Raw genomic sequence first — 15,026 nt, 5'->3', positions numbered from 1 at the left:
ATTTAAGCAGCAGCGCCTACACTCCTCCCTCTTCTTCCCCGGCCCTTGGGGCAATGTTTACAGCAATGATGTATAGATACAAGGCAGGGAGTGCGGGAGAGAGCCGGCAGGAAGAGCTGTTAAACGCCAGGTTCAAGTAAAATTTACCATTTAGCATAAGTTATCACAGTATCAGTTTACAAGCACTTGTAAACTACTGGGAGATTAGAAATTTTACATGTAGGATAATTATGCAGTGACTTGTATCGGATTTGATTTATTTGAAAAATAATGCATTTGAATTGCAGTGACTTAAGCAGGATGTCGAATTGGTATAAATTACAGACGATAAATCGGTTAATTGGCTTAGTCATTTAGGATTTCTGCCACAACCAAGAATACTAATATGTCTGGGAATATTACTACCAAACTTTACTAGGTGATTGATTAAAATAACACACATCAAGCTTCTAAACTTGGTTGGGTCCAAGAAAAAATTTGGATTAGCCAGACTTGCTCTCTGTAGTAAATCCTTCTTCCAGATAATCGAATCATGCTCCCATGACAGGCCTGCATGCCCTTTAATTACTGCCATGGTGTCTATTGATGTTGCTCCAGCATTGTCTCAGAATGATGGCCATGTATCTCCTACCTCTTGCTGTGCTCTCTAGTTGCTTTGTAGCACAACGAGTCTGCTCAGCGGACATGTAGTAAACAGAGGTTAAAAAACAAGATGCTTAAAGAATGATGTCAGCATCTCATTTAATGGCATGCGTCATCAGGTCGACCCCGGTACCTTAGGTCCCCATAACAAGCACAAACATGACCATTAGAGACTCTTCTGGTCTGAAGATTGTTGATTTGGTTTGTCTGTAGGTCGGGCTATGTGTCCTTTTTTCTATCCCTCTTCAGATTTGGTGTAACAAGGAAAAGTCCGTGTCATGAATCACCTCTCGGACTGGCTGCCTCCCAGCTCCGCGGGCCACGGCCTAAACGAAAACCATCTGTTGGGACACGCAGTGTGCACGGGGCAGCAGTAGCTTTATCTGCTTTGGAATTTCAACGTGGAGAAGAGAGAGACAGAGAGAGAGGGAGCACATGACCCAAGCCTGCCTGTAACTGTTTTGAAGTTTCCTGTTAATATATTCTGGCCAAAATCACTGTCCATCAGTGTCATTTTTAAATGAATATTCAGAAGAAAATAAAATTATCTTTAGCATTACCACTCTTAATCAGGGTCTACAAGATGGACAAAAAAGTTCTATACTTATTTTTCCCATGTTAAAAAGAAGTTTAGTGTGTGTGTGCGCACTCTGGACCTCTATCTTGCCTTAACCTCTTGTTGTATCACATGATCACAGTCTGCATCATTAAGAGCTCTCTATGTTTTAGCTTGTCATACAATTCTGAGAATAAAGTTTGCTCTTAGAATCTTTTGATGTGTTTACTGTGAAAACTCATATCACGATAAAGATAACAATACTATCTTGCAGGCCAGTAATCTACAGTATATTGTGTGATAATGGAGATGTATCATAGTAGTACACCATTTGCTTTCATATGAAAAGGCATTTGAACTTTGATGAGATATGTTTTGATTTGATTAAATCTGTTTACTGTCCCATTTACAACTAAGCAAAAGATCTGGCTTTATGTATAACAGCTTTTTTTCTCAGGACCTTTTTGAAACAATACCCAGATCAAAATCTGAACTAGGGTTGGTGTGTTTGTTGCATTGTATGTTGATATGTCCTGTTGTCCTCATCGATCACCTACATTGGCTGCAGTTACCTATACCTGACCTTGATTGGTTTGTTAAATAGTTTGTCTTGGATGGCAGCATGTCGTCACGTAGGTTAGTTGCCTTTCAGGTGTTTTGTTAAGTTCTGCTTTCTTGCCAGGATCTGACTCCCTTCCAGAATGAGCATAACAGATTTCCCTCAGATTCCTTTCATTTTTGTTCTTAAATAAGGGTCAGTCTAAACTTACAATAAGTGCAGCAATCACCAATGTAATTTGTGTTATCCATACTGCTTTGAGACTTTGTACTAGTCTCTTTGTACTGGGGTTTAGAATTTTTATACAGCACCAACTTATTCTTCTTTCATTATTTAATGGTTGACAATAGCCTGCCTTAATGTTCTGTAAATGGTTTGAAATTATAATCCATCGAAAATAAAGTGTTTTCATACTACAGATGAACCAAACCAAGGTTTAGCTTAGGTGTTTGGACCAGGAACACAAGACAGGTGTGGAAACACCCTCAGACAATAACGTTCTTCACTGAGATTTAGTCTACCTTAAAATTGTGTCTCCCAGATGTGGAACGTTTTCTGAAATGCCACAGAAAAGCTTGTGGAGCGTGATGCTACACATACCTGCCAGATGTGGGGCACAGCTGCTGTGCTTTTAATGCCTCAAGCCTGGCAAAAATTAGCAACATTCTGACATTATAAACAGAATTCTGCAATATTGCTTTTACTTCACGTAATACCACACTGAGGCGTTTAAAAACTTCAGCAGAACTGCTGTGTCACCACAGTGCTGAAAAAAATGACCCAACATCTAAATAATACCTGCTCTGTGGTGGTCCTGTGGGCTCCGGACCATTAAAGAAAGAGTCAAAAGAGGATAATAAAGTGTGCAGAGAAACAGAAGGACTACAGTCAAGAAGAGATGAAAATGGATAATGGGAGTAGAAACATAAGAGTGGTCATATAGTTATGCTTGATCTGTGTATTTTAAACCTATTTGTGAACAATAAGTGGAATGTGATAGTTCTCTGATTTATCCAAACCAGTGCAATATCAGAAGAATTTGGGGTTGGTAATGTTTACACATGTGATGCACATCAATGGCATGCTAAATTAACTAAAGTGAATAATAACATCTGCTATTTACCTACTCTTGCTGATGTTTGATAGATGTCAGAAGTTATAGTATGTAGTATTGTTCATGCAGTATGTAAATTGTTCATGAAGTCTACACACCTGTATATGTTGTGAGGTGTCATCTTGTGAGTAGGTTGAACACTAGTCAACACGTTCATGGCAAGGCAGTGTGAATTATCAGAGTTTAAGTGATGCCTGATTGTGGGTGCCAGATGGGATACGAGAGCAGACCAGCTCTCGGACGTCCTGGCCGACATTTTCAACGCGTCCCTCATCCAGGCAGCTGTCCCCACTCGCCTGAAGACCGCCACCATCATCCCGGTCCCCAAGAGCTCCACAGTGACCGGTCTGAATGACTACCGGCCAGTAGCCCTCACTCCGATAGTCACAAAGTGCTTTGAAAGACTGGTTCAGACCCACATCAAAGCCACCATCAACATCACTGTGGATCCACACCAGTATGCATACAGGAAGAACCGATCCACAGAGGATGCCATTTCCTCCGTGGTCCACACTGCCCTCACCCACCTGGAGCAGAAGGATTCCTACGTTCGGATGCTCTTTGTGGACTTCACATCTGCTTTCAACACCATGATTCCTCACACAATGATAACCAAACTCTCCTCACTTGGACTGAGCTCTTCCCTGTGCAACTGGGTCCTAGACTTCCTGACCAACAGGCCGCAGTCTGTGAGGATTCACAACATCTCCTCCCCCTCCATAATCCTCAGCACTGGCTCCCCTCAGGGCTGTGTGCTGAGCCCCCTCCTGTTCACACTGCTCACATATGACTGCTCACCTCTCCATCCAGGCTGTCATATTGTGAAGTTTGCGGACGACACGGCAGTGGTTGGATGCATCACAAACAGAGATGAGTCCAGCTACAGGCAGGAGGTGGAACACCTGGAGGATTGGTGCAGAGAAAACAACCTCTGCATCAATGTAAAAAAAGACAAAGGAGATGATTGTGGACTTCAGAAGGGGCAAGCATGCCCACCTCCCCCTGCACATTGGAGGATCTGCGGTGGAAGTGGTTGACAGCTACAGGTACTTGGGTGTGCACCTGACCAGCAACCTCACCTGGAGCAACAACACTTCCACTCTGGTCAGGAAGGCACATCAGCGGCTCTACTTCCTCAGGAGGCTGAGACGAGCTGGACTCGGGAGCGCAGTCCTCACCTCCTTCTACAGATGTGTGGTGGAGAGCGTTGTGTGCTCCAGCATCAATGTGTGGCATGGAAGCTGCTCTGCTGCAGACAGGAAAGCACTGCAGAGGGTGGTGAAGGCTGCACAGAGGATTGTTGGAGTTAGCTTCCCCAGCACCACAGACATTTACACCTCCAGATGCAGGAAAAGGGCCACCTGCATCAGGAAGGATCCCACCCACCCAGCACACACACTTTTTGTCCCACTCCCCTCAGGCCGGAGGCTGCGGAGCATTAAGTGCAAAACAACAAGACTCAGAAACAGCTTCATTCCGGAAGCTGTAAGACTCTTAAACTCCACTTAACAACACACTGCACTGACACCAAGGACAATCTACTGTTTACTGTTTACAAACATGGTTACTTTACTTGCACTGAGACACTTTATCTCCACTGCTCTAATTCACATTATCATGCTGCTATAGCACACTTGCACTCTGGACTTCATGTTGTTGAACCTTCTACTCTCTATTTATTTTTTTTATTCTTTGGGATATTTATCTATCTATTTTGTATATTCTATTTCTTTTATTGTATTCTTTTTTTTATCTATATATCTATTAATAACAGCTCTTTGGGTGTAAAACTGGATCGTGAGATCACAATTTCGTCCCACCTCATGTACCACATGTGATACGAATGACAATAAAATCTCCTTGAATCCTTGAATCCTTGAATATTTCATTTCTAGAGGTTTTTTATTGTTTTATATTTTATCCCTTTTTTTTCCCCAAATTTACACAACCAATTACCCAACCCACTCATTAGGACTCCAATTATCACTAGTGGTGCCCCAACACCAGAAGGGTGAAGACTAGCACATGCCTCCTCCAATACATGTGAAGTCAGCCACCGCCTCTTTTTGAACTGCTGCTGATGCAACATTGCCAAACTAGCATCACAGTGCACTCGGAGAAAAACGCAGCGGCACGGTTCTGATACATCAGCTCACAGACGCCTTGTGCTGATCGACATCACCCTTTTCGAGTCATGAGGGGAGGGAGCATCATCTACCCACCTAGAGACAAGAAGACTAATTGTGCTCTCTTGAGGCTCTTGTAGCTGATGGCAAGCTACATGAACAGGATTCGAATCGACGATCTCCTGACCATAGTGGCAGCGCTTAATCCTGAACCGGGAACTCATCCTCGAAAGCATTATCATCCACAGTGGACAGCACATTGGGAATAATTGATCATGACCAGCAGTGTCTGGCTAGAACTGTCCATGTGAACAGACAAGTGACTCTAAGGCAGAAATCACATCTACAGTCCTTGCATTAGGCCCCACAAGCAAATTCTGCAGGTTAGGGCAGCGTTCTTTAGATTCTGTGGTACATGGCAAAAGTCATGGGACATAATACTATTCCAAGTCTCAAGACATCCGGCAGGTCGGCAGTATAGTCCTTGATGAGTCAGTGAAGACTCTGTACTCTAAGCTGTGGACAGTTTTGTATAAAGCGTGGGCTTGTCTACTATTTCTCACTCTGTCCCTGTCCTCCCTCTGTGTCCCCAGAGCTGTCTGTCTTTTTATATAAAGCTTAGTCATTACTCTGTGAGTGTGTGTGTGTGTTGACAGTAAATTATGCAAAGGTACAGAGTGAATATTTAATGCTTGTGTAACCTGAGGGTTAGAATAGCCTGCTGGGGAATTAACAGCACTAAAAGTTCCCTAAACTCAGAAGAGATGGTTCTTGCATCCAAGGAAGTCATTTCTCTTGTCAACCGCAATTCATTTTAAACTCATTTTAAAACTAGGTCTTGCTTTTGTTTTATTTATACAACTGGAGGGTCCAGTCATTTTCTGTCCCCCTGTCCATTCGAAGCACCAGCCAAGTTGCCTTGAACAAGGATCGTCAATGACATTCCTACTTTCCTATCGTAGGAGCCAATATTTCTGGCCCTTGAACAGCTGTAACATTCTGTCACCACAAGTCATATTCTATACAGCAACAGTGTAGTAGTGGGGTTGTTGACACAGCTGTTTGCATATGTTACAAGTAGGGGTGTGCACTATACCAGTAGCCAATATATTATTTCTCCATGAACAGGAAAATAAAATTATTATCACATCTCACACAACTGTACACAATGTATATTCAGCCATTTCTGACTATTTTCAGAGAATCATATATATTTGTTTTGTTTGTACTGGTGATCTTCATTTCTCTATTTAGCATTTAGAAGATTATTTTAAGCCACAACCATTGTAGCCTTAACCGAGGGTTCTTAATATTATTTACCTCACAGCCGCATTCGTAGTATCTAGAAAGCATGATGTACAATATTAATTTTGTTCGATTGTTCTTCTTAAAAATGGTGTCACAATTTTAGTTCTTCTTTTAAGAAACTTCCTGAACGTCTTTGGGTAGCTAATTGTCTGAATCAGATGCCCACATCTTGGTTGTGTCAAAACTAATAGGCTTAATTCACCTAAACTTACTTCTGTAATATGTTTTTATTTGTATGTTTCTATAAGATTTTACGCAATGCGTATATTTTGAACACAACTGATCTCTTGATTTTCACAGGTGATGTTTCAAGGGTGTGTTTACATCATATTCAGATATAATACTGACACTAAAGGTTCATAAAGTGACCACATTTTAAAATGGGTTTTTTGAGTACAAGAAAAAAAGGATACAATATATGTCAGTATAGTGAAAAGCTTTTCACACTTGGTAGCTATCAGAGAGAACACATTTAATTTGCCAGCAGCGCATTTCAGTTAATTTGTGCCATCACCAGACTTAATTAGGGCTGCAGAATATTTAGTTGTTGTGTGATATATATTATGATATTGAAAAATTTAATTGTTATGGACCCAATATCATGGAACATGAAAACAGTGAAACATTTCTGTTTGCATTAATGATTTCACTTCTGTGAATATGTCCTGCGATGTGAGAAAATCCTATGGAGCCTACATTCTACAAGTACTAACTAGGCATAAGGTGTTTTGATTAAAGTATGACTTATGTCAGAGTATATTCCGTATGGAAACTGAAACTTTCCCTCACAATCTTAACCTACACTGATCCACCTGATCCAGCGCTGCAGAGAGAATAGGTTACATGTTGTAAAAACTAATGAGCCTGGCTTATCACTGGCTTTATGTTATATTTATGATGTTCCATAACAGTTTTATTACGTTTATAGCCTTCTAACAAGTGAGGATGCTCTCAGTCCAGTCAGGTCTTATATATTCATTAGCAGTTGCTGAGTGCTAAGGGTTTTACACCCCAACCAATAAATAAACCATGCACACATTAACTTGAAGGCCTCAGATCTATGCAGTTGCATCTCTGGATAAAAGATGTCGGTATAGCTTTATAATTGGCTTTGTGTTGTATTGTATGCTCAGCTGATGTCTAGCCTGCACAGTGTTTAATATCCTGGCTGTTTTGAGTGTGCTGTAGTGATATCCACATGTGTCGTTTAGTCTGAATTCCTGATCCAAATTTAACAAGACTAGACTTCCTATATTTGGTGTGTTTGTGTCGAGCGTGGCGCTTGTAACAATAGGAGGTAAGATCTTGGAGATGGCGCAGAGATTAAAAATAGCCTGTGTGGTGAACCTGTGGGCTTGCCCAACAGGATGCGATGCTGCTGCCTTGTAAAAGGAGGGAGTCAGAGCCCAAATTGTAGTTCCTTCCTTTCTTTACCTTGTTTTCTTAAGTACACTAGAATAGAGATTAGGATCAGTTCCTGTCTGCAGTGCTTCAGACTGAGTGGCTGGGCTGACACAATATTAAGTGTTATAGGCCTGTCACAATAACTATTTTTGGAATGGACTATAGGGGTGTAAGAAAAAAAATAATATTGTATCATATCATAATTTTTAGTTATGAATACTGTGTTGCTTAATAAAAACACAGTAAAATCAATATTAATTAGTTTACATGTAAAGATTGGTGTCAGACAGTGGTACACTTCATTTTGTGTTGTGCATTAACTCTAACCACAAGCAGTGTTGTACCATGTCAATATATCCCACTGCCTGATTGGATACAACTTTTCTTTTACTCAGATTTTATAAATGAACAAGTAATAAGTAAATAAATAAGAATGATATATTCTCTAAGAAGTAATTGCAATAAAAAGTATTATTGTAACTTTAAGACCATTCCATGCCTTTGATGGACAATGAACAATGAACAATGATTATAGCATAATAATTAACTACATTTTAAAGAGCAGTGATTTTTTATTGCTATTATTAAAGTTATTCAAACATATATAACAATATTTAAAATTAGAATTTAAAAATGTAGTATCATTAAATAATTAAACATGAATTAATTAAAAACTTTTTTTTAACAAAGTCAACATACCTGCAAAATGTATTCACAATAATAGGCTCTTCTTACAAATAAAATAATTGAGGTCATATCCAAATATTCTATTATAAGTTGGTAACATAATTAAAAGTATCGGGGCACCTGCTTGTTTGTTGCAGCTCTATGCTTGGAGGGCTTGCAGGAGCGCATTAAGCCCATGTCTGGCATTAGTCATGCTTAGCCAGTAGGTTTGTATTTTTACTCTGCTCCAGTGAGTCCTATTCTGTTGGCAGAACATCTCTTTTGGAAGTAGACACTAAGCTTTATGAGTGTATACATTTGCACATCTCTGTCAGCAGTGGGTGCAACTTAAAATAGCTGAATGCATGTATTAGAAGTGTCCACAATTATTTTGACATATAGTGTATTGTATTAAGTAAGCTCAGGTCCTGAAAAAGAGCCAGAAGAGCTAGTTATTGTTTCCTTAAATTGCCATGTTTATAAGAGATCTGTGAAGGTTCTCTATTACAAACATGGTTCTGTATGGTACCCAAACTTGGGTCTTCTATGGCATCGCTCAAACAATCGTTTGCAGCACCTTTTATCTTTAAGAGTTTTCAGGACAACAACAAACAGAATATTATGTGCTGGTCATACTCCTTTCCAGCCTTCACACACACATCATACTCACAAACACAGAGGTTCAGAGGTCGGTCCGGGTGGCAGCATCTACGCTATAATGAAGGATACGCTGGCCAAAGGCCAGAATTCCCAGCTGTCTGCTGATCTGTCCAGCAGCCCTGCCAGTGCCGTCTGCCAGAGAGAAAGATTGTGTGTGATGTCTCAACACCATCAGATCCCTGAGAGCCCGGCACAAATGACCTGGGTCAGTAATTTTGTTAATTGCACAACTACTGCAACTGCTGTGGATTACATCCGAAGCTAGATGTTTATTTTGAATCAGTCGTCTCTTTAAGCCCTCATCATTTTACAATCAGCACATTCTGTAACTCATATAACACCAGTCTGGTTCTGTTTAATTGGACCCACGATAGCTGAGCTGAAGGGAAGCTGCTAATCTGAAAATAACCCAACAGCCACACATCTGCCTCTCACAGACAGTGCAGTAACCAAAGCTCTGATCTGACATTTGTCTTAGAGATAGAAGATTTTGGGTAGGCTTTGACCTAGAGGTTTTTATGTAGTACTTTTATGTGTAAATTTTGGTGGAAGATTTGACTCGTAGTTTGCTAGAGATGTTGGGGTGATTTGGTCTATAGTTGGTCTGTAGGTATGTAGTTTGTAGAGTTTGTTGGGGTTTCATCTGTATAGGTTTGTAGAAATGGTAAAGGACTTGATCTGTCGTTTGTTAAAAGTGGTGAAGACATTGATTTGTAGTTTGTTAAGAGAACTTGGGTGTTTGTTCTGAAGTTTATTAGAAATGGTGGAGGCTTTGGTCTGTGGTTTATTGTGGATGTTGAGGATTTTGATCTGTAGTTTGTTAGATATATTTGGATTTGGAGTTAAGGTTTGTAATTTGTTGGAAGTGGAGGGTGCTTTGGTCTGTATTTGTTAGAGTTGCTGGAGGCTAGGGGTGGGTGATATGGCTCTAAAATAACATCACGATATTTCAGGGTATTTTTGCGATAACGATATACTTGGCGATATAGGAAAACAGAAAAATAATTAATTTCAGGAATATAGTATAAGAGTATAACAACATAATCATATTGTGGCAAAATAGATAATATAGCATAAAATAATGCAGCAAAAAAATATTGCAGAATATTTAGTGCATGCATATAAACTGCAAACTAAAACAATTATACAATAAATACACTTAAAGCTTCACAGTAAATAATAGATTCCTTTTAAGACAGAACAGCCCTATTATCACGATATGGATTTTTAATATTACAATATTTCTGTGTCACGATATATTGTATACGATATAATATTGCCCACCCCTATTGGAGGCTTTTGTCTGTAGTTTGGTAGCGACTGAGGAGGTTTGACCCTGGAGGTTGGTAATGATGGAGACCTTGATTTATAGTGTTTAAGCGATGTGAGGTTTTTGATCTGTAGTTTGGCCATAGTTTGTTATACGTGATTGAGGCTTTGGTTTGTGATTTGTAGGAGATGGTGGAGGCTTTTGTCTGTAGTTTTGTTTGAAATGTTGGAGGCTTTGGTCAGTGCTTTGTTGCAGGACTTTGATCTGTAGTTTGTTTGAAATGTTGGAGGCTTTGGTCAGTGCTTTGTTGCAGGACTTTGATCTGTAGTTTGTTTGAAATGTTGGAGGCTTTGGTCAGTGCTTTGTTGCAGTGCTTTTGTCTGTAGTTTGTTTGAAATGTTGGTAGCTTTTTCTCAGTGCTTTGTTGCAGTGCTTTTGTCTGTAGTTTGTTTGAAATGTTGGTAGCTTTTTCTCAGTGCTTTGTTGCAGGGCTTTGGTCTGTAGTTTGTTTGAAATGTTGGAGGCTTTGGTCAGTGCTTTGTTGCAGGGCTTTGGTCTGTAGTTTGTTTGAAATGTTGGAGGCTTTGGTCAGTGCTTTGTTGCAGGGCTTTGGTCTAGTTTGTTTAAAATGTTGGAGGCTTTGGTCAGTGCTTTGTTGCAGGGCTTTGGTCTAGTTTGTTTAAAATGTTGGAGGCTTTGGTCAGTGCTTTGTTGGAGGGCTTTGGTCTGTAGTTTGGTAGAAATTTGCTTTGATGTGTATTTTATTGGACGTGGAGAATTGTTTTGATCGCTTAGATGTTAAAGATTGCTTTGATCTGTAGTTTGTTAGAGGCAGAGGATTGCTTTGACCTGTAGTTTAGTAATGATTGTGGTGGAAGCGGTGATCCGTAGTATATTAGTAGGCTGTGGTTTTGTAGAGATGATGGAGGCTGTAGTTAGAGGGAGATAGTAGAGGCTTTGATAGAAGCGGTTCTCTTCTGCTGGCCTTTTGCTGTTCTGCAGTCTGCCGTGGAGCTCATCACGTGCAGCTGGTGGGCGGTGAAGCTGCAGAAAGGCTGGAAACAGCTTTAGACCAGAAAATGTGGAGGAAGGTGCACAGTTGGAGAACTGAACCAAGTGTTCTGGAGAATTACATCGGAAGAAATTTCAGTTGCTTCTCCTGTGATTCATCACTTTCATTTAGTATTTCAGTAAATTAACGGTATATAAATGTGTATAATTATGTATATAAAGCACCTCACTGCACTGTGAAACAGCTTTCTGTCCTTTGTGCAGGATCACTTTGCTGTTTTTATTTGATGCCTGTGCATTTCTTAGCAGAAACGTTTGTGTGTGTGTACGCGCATGCGTTGGTGTTGGCGTTGGTGTTCTGGAGTTGTGACTCACTCGCTCTGTCCCAGCCGCCTCGCAGATGGTCGTCTCCGTCACCCGGGCAACCACAGAACTCAACAACTCCCTTGTGAGAGTGTGAGTGAGAGTGCGTGGCACATGCCTGTCAGAGCCACCCAAAAACGGTCCTCGACGGAGGCATGAACACACTGACCCCACTCTGGCGCACACACACACACACACACACACACACACACACACACACACACTTTGCTGCTAAAACAAGAATATCTGAAGTGGATTCATTAGATCATTTCAGTTGTGTCTGAAATGGTTTTATGTCATCCATACACATTGACTAATAACCTGTGATAGATTTGTTAATTAAAGTGTAGTTTTGTCATCCACACATCCATACCTAAAGCCCACAGACCAAGTGTATGATATTAGCATTATTATTGTTAAATTAAATATTTTCAACACTTTGTACACATGGAAGTAGGAAATCTGACCTCAGATGCTCAAATTTACGTTTCACAGAATTGCTAGTTGCTTTATATATTTTGCCTGTCGGACAAAAAACTTATATTTCAGGTTTTGTTGTAATTCATTTTTTGACATTTGAAGCTGACAGTTATTGTATTGATATATATAAATACTCCAGAATGACACTAAATATAATCATAGACTCTTGCATAAAACTTTAACCTCAAAAGATGGACAAATTAATAGAAATATAGATACAGTTCTATGGAATGGAAATAAAAAAATGTGAATATAAAATCCATAAACATATATAGTATTAATTAAAAAAAGGCATAGAATGAAATAAAAAATAATAAAACAAGATTAATAGATGGATGAAAATTCTGGAAAATGAATAGAAAAATGATGAATAGAGATGGATGGGGGACAAAGGGATAGAAAATCAATAGTTACAGTAGATTATTAGAAAAGTGGATAGATGAATAGATGAGTGATGGGATGGATTAATGGATGGATGGATAGTTCTTTAAGGAGGAAGTGAACCTGGACTGTGGTGGCAAGCCATACTCAGGATACCAAAGAGAGTTGAGAGTTTTTCCGATTAGTTTGGTGGGAAATGGTGCATTTTTGAGAAACCCACTGACTGATTTCTCAACAGTGGTGATGATAAATTTAAAATACATAGATACATACATTTTACATAGATACAGAGTGCAAGCTAACTGTACCCTCTTTACTAGAATATCTTTCATCTGTCTAAACCTAGAACTTCAATAGCACAGTGGTTGAATACTTCTGCTAACAGTATTTTTCCACTTCCTCTCTTGCTGTTTTTGGAGTGATCTTTTGTAGGAATATCCTGTATAATAGTTCTGCATAAGTGTTGACATTTCAGTGCTCTTTGCTTTCAAAGACGTCCCTCAGGTTCCCTGTTTTGTTCCGGTGCGGCACGCTAGGTTTTTGTTGTGCAGTCTCAGATGTAGATGGTAAGATCAAAGCAGATAAATAGAGAGAGCAACAGCGAGGGAGAGAATTACCGATACTGAAGGATAAAGCACTTTCCCCGCTGACTCACCTGCGTCAGTGGAATCTCTCGCTGCAGACGGTGAATGTGAGAAATCCCTCGTGTTGTGGCCTACACACACACACACAAATCCCACAATCAGTAACAGTGTATCTTAGAATATAGCTGCAGTTTTCAGGTGCAAATGCCAGGTGGAATATTGTTCTTTACTGTGGATGAACATGGTAATAAGATGGTTTAAGATTTGAACAATGAATGTACGGTGTAATGAATAACACCATCTCCAGGGTTTCATTTATACAGACGACACACAGTTAAAACGTCTCTGCTGCATTTTATTGCTGGCACTGTGCAAGCTAGTAAAACCCATGTTTTGAGAAGCATAGAAAAGCATAATACTTTAACCATAAACCAAACTGAACAAGCACCTCAGTCACATTTGATAAACTAGCTAAACCATCAAACTAAAATAAAATTATTTAGCCAAATCAGCTTGCTCACAAGTATAGGGTATGTTTTTACTTGGATGAGCAGCTTTTGAACCACTTTGAGCCTCACAGACCAGAATAGATCATTTAAAAAACAGTTGCCAGCAGAAGGTGGTGTTAGGATGGATTTTTCAGCTGGGAAGTCTCTACTGGTGGGAATCACAGGGGCATCTCACAGTATGATATCTTTATTGTGGGCAACATATCATGATATCAATCCTGTATTTTACAAGATAATTCTCTATGATATCTCATGATATCTGCATTACTGAAGAGGATAAAAGTCCCCTGAATAAGTAAAGAGCAGAAATATGTATAGATGTATTGTTGTCAGATTCACACAATTTACAACAAATATTATTCACTGCAGGTTTATTCCATTCATTTGATTTGCACCACCGCATGGAGTAATGAAGCTGTAACTTTACTACTTAGTAAGTCAAATTGAAAGATGAGTCTTACAACTTTTAGAGCATCTGTGTTTTAATAAAAATATTGGTGTGTGATATGATACGATCAAAACTATGTGATCTATTGTGATCTGTCTCACTCCTATAGGTAACAGTGCTATTTTCTGTTCTTTATATAAATAATCCTCCCTGAGGTAAAAACCATAGTGCTTTCTCTAATTAGCTTAAACACATAAACTAGCCTTCTAGGCTGACCTTCACTAAACAGGCTACACTGCTCAACACCACCAGACTGAAAGTGTTTTTCATTTATTTTAATACTTTCATGATAAGTCTGTGGTGATCATCCTTTTAGAAAAATACAAACCATGAAGTGATGTGACGACTAAAGCCTGCAAGCTTGCTGATGACTATATGATGCACAATAGCTTGCTTTTAGCGATGTTAATATTAATGACTTTGTATTTCAGAGAATACAGTGCTGTTCAATAAGAAAATGTACACAGAATACAACACACACGGTTCTGAACATATAATACAAGCAATTTAGTTAGCAATTTAGAACCCCATTTTTTCATACCATTTAAAAAATGGGCCAAATAAGTCCTGGAGTGCCAAATATAGACACAACAGCAACATGACACAGACCACAAAATTATGTCATGACTTCAGTGGTCTATTAGGAGGGGTCAGCCACATGCAGTTTGCTAAAATGTGTTGATTTACACTTCAGACAGTTTCAGTACATATTTGGTATCTTCTCAGTCCACTTCATATTGCTTGGGTCTGTCCAACGTGCCTGTTAATGGAGCCTTCATGTCTGTAGCACTATAAACAATACATAATGTTTTCATGATTTTCATGATCTGTGGAAAGTGCCCATTATTGTTTGCACATAATAAATGTTTAAAAATAACATGCACTCACTCTGGACTAGGGGTGTGCCATATCGCATCATACACCGTAATATCGTAATACCCCTAA

General features: G+C 39.5%; 1 protein-coding gene across 5 annotated transcripts in view; it reads left to right on the top strand.

Moving 5' to 3' along the window:
- The window catches only part of asap1b (ArfGAP with SH3 domain, ankyrin repeat and PH domain 1b), a 100,143-nt gene that overhangs the window by 9,244 nt on the left and 75,873 nt on the right, over positions 1–15,026 (top strand). The gene's annotated exons all lie outside the window — the stretch shown is intronic.

Source organism: Astyanax mexicanus, chromosome 1, assembly GCF_023375975.1.
Source record: "Astyanax mexicanus isolate ESR-SI-001 chromosome 1, AstMex3_surface, whole genome shotgun sequence".
NCBI lineage: Eukaryota > Metazoa > Chordata > Actinopteri > Characiformes > Acestrorhamphidae > Astyanax > Astyanax mexicanus.
This window is presented reverse-complemented; position numbering and strand designations above follow the sequence as displayed.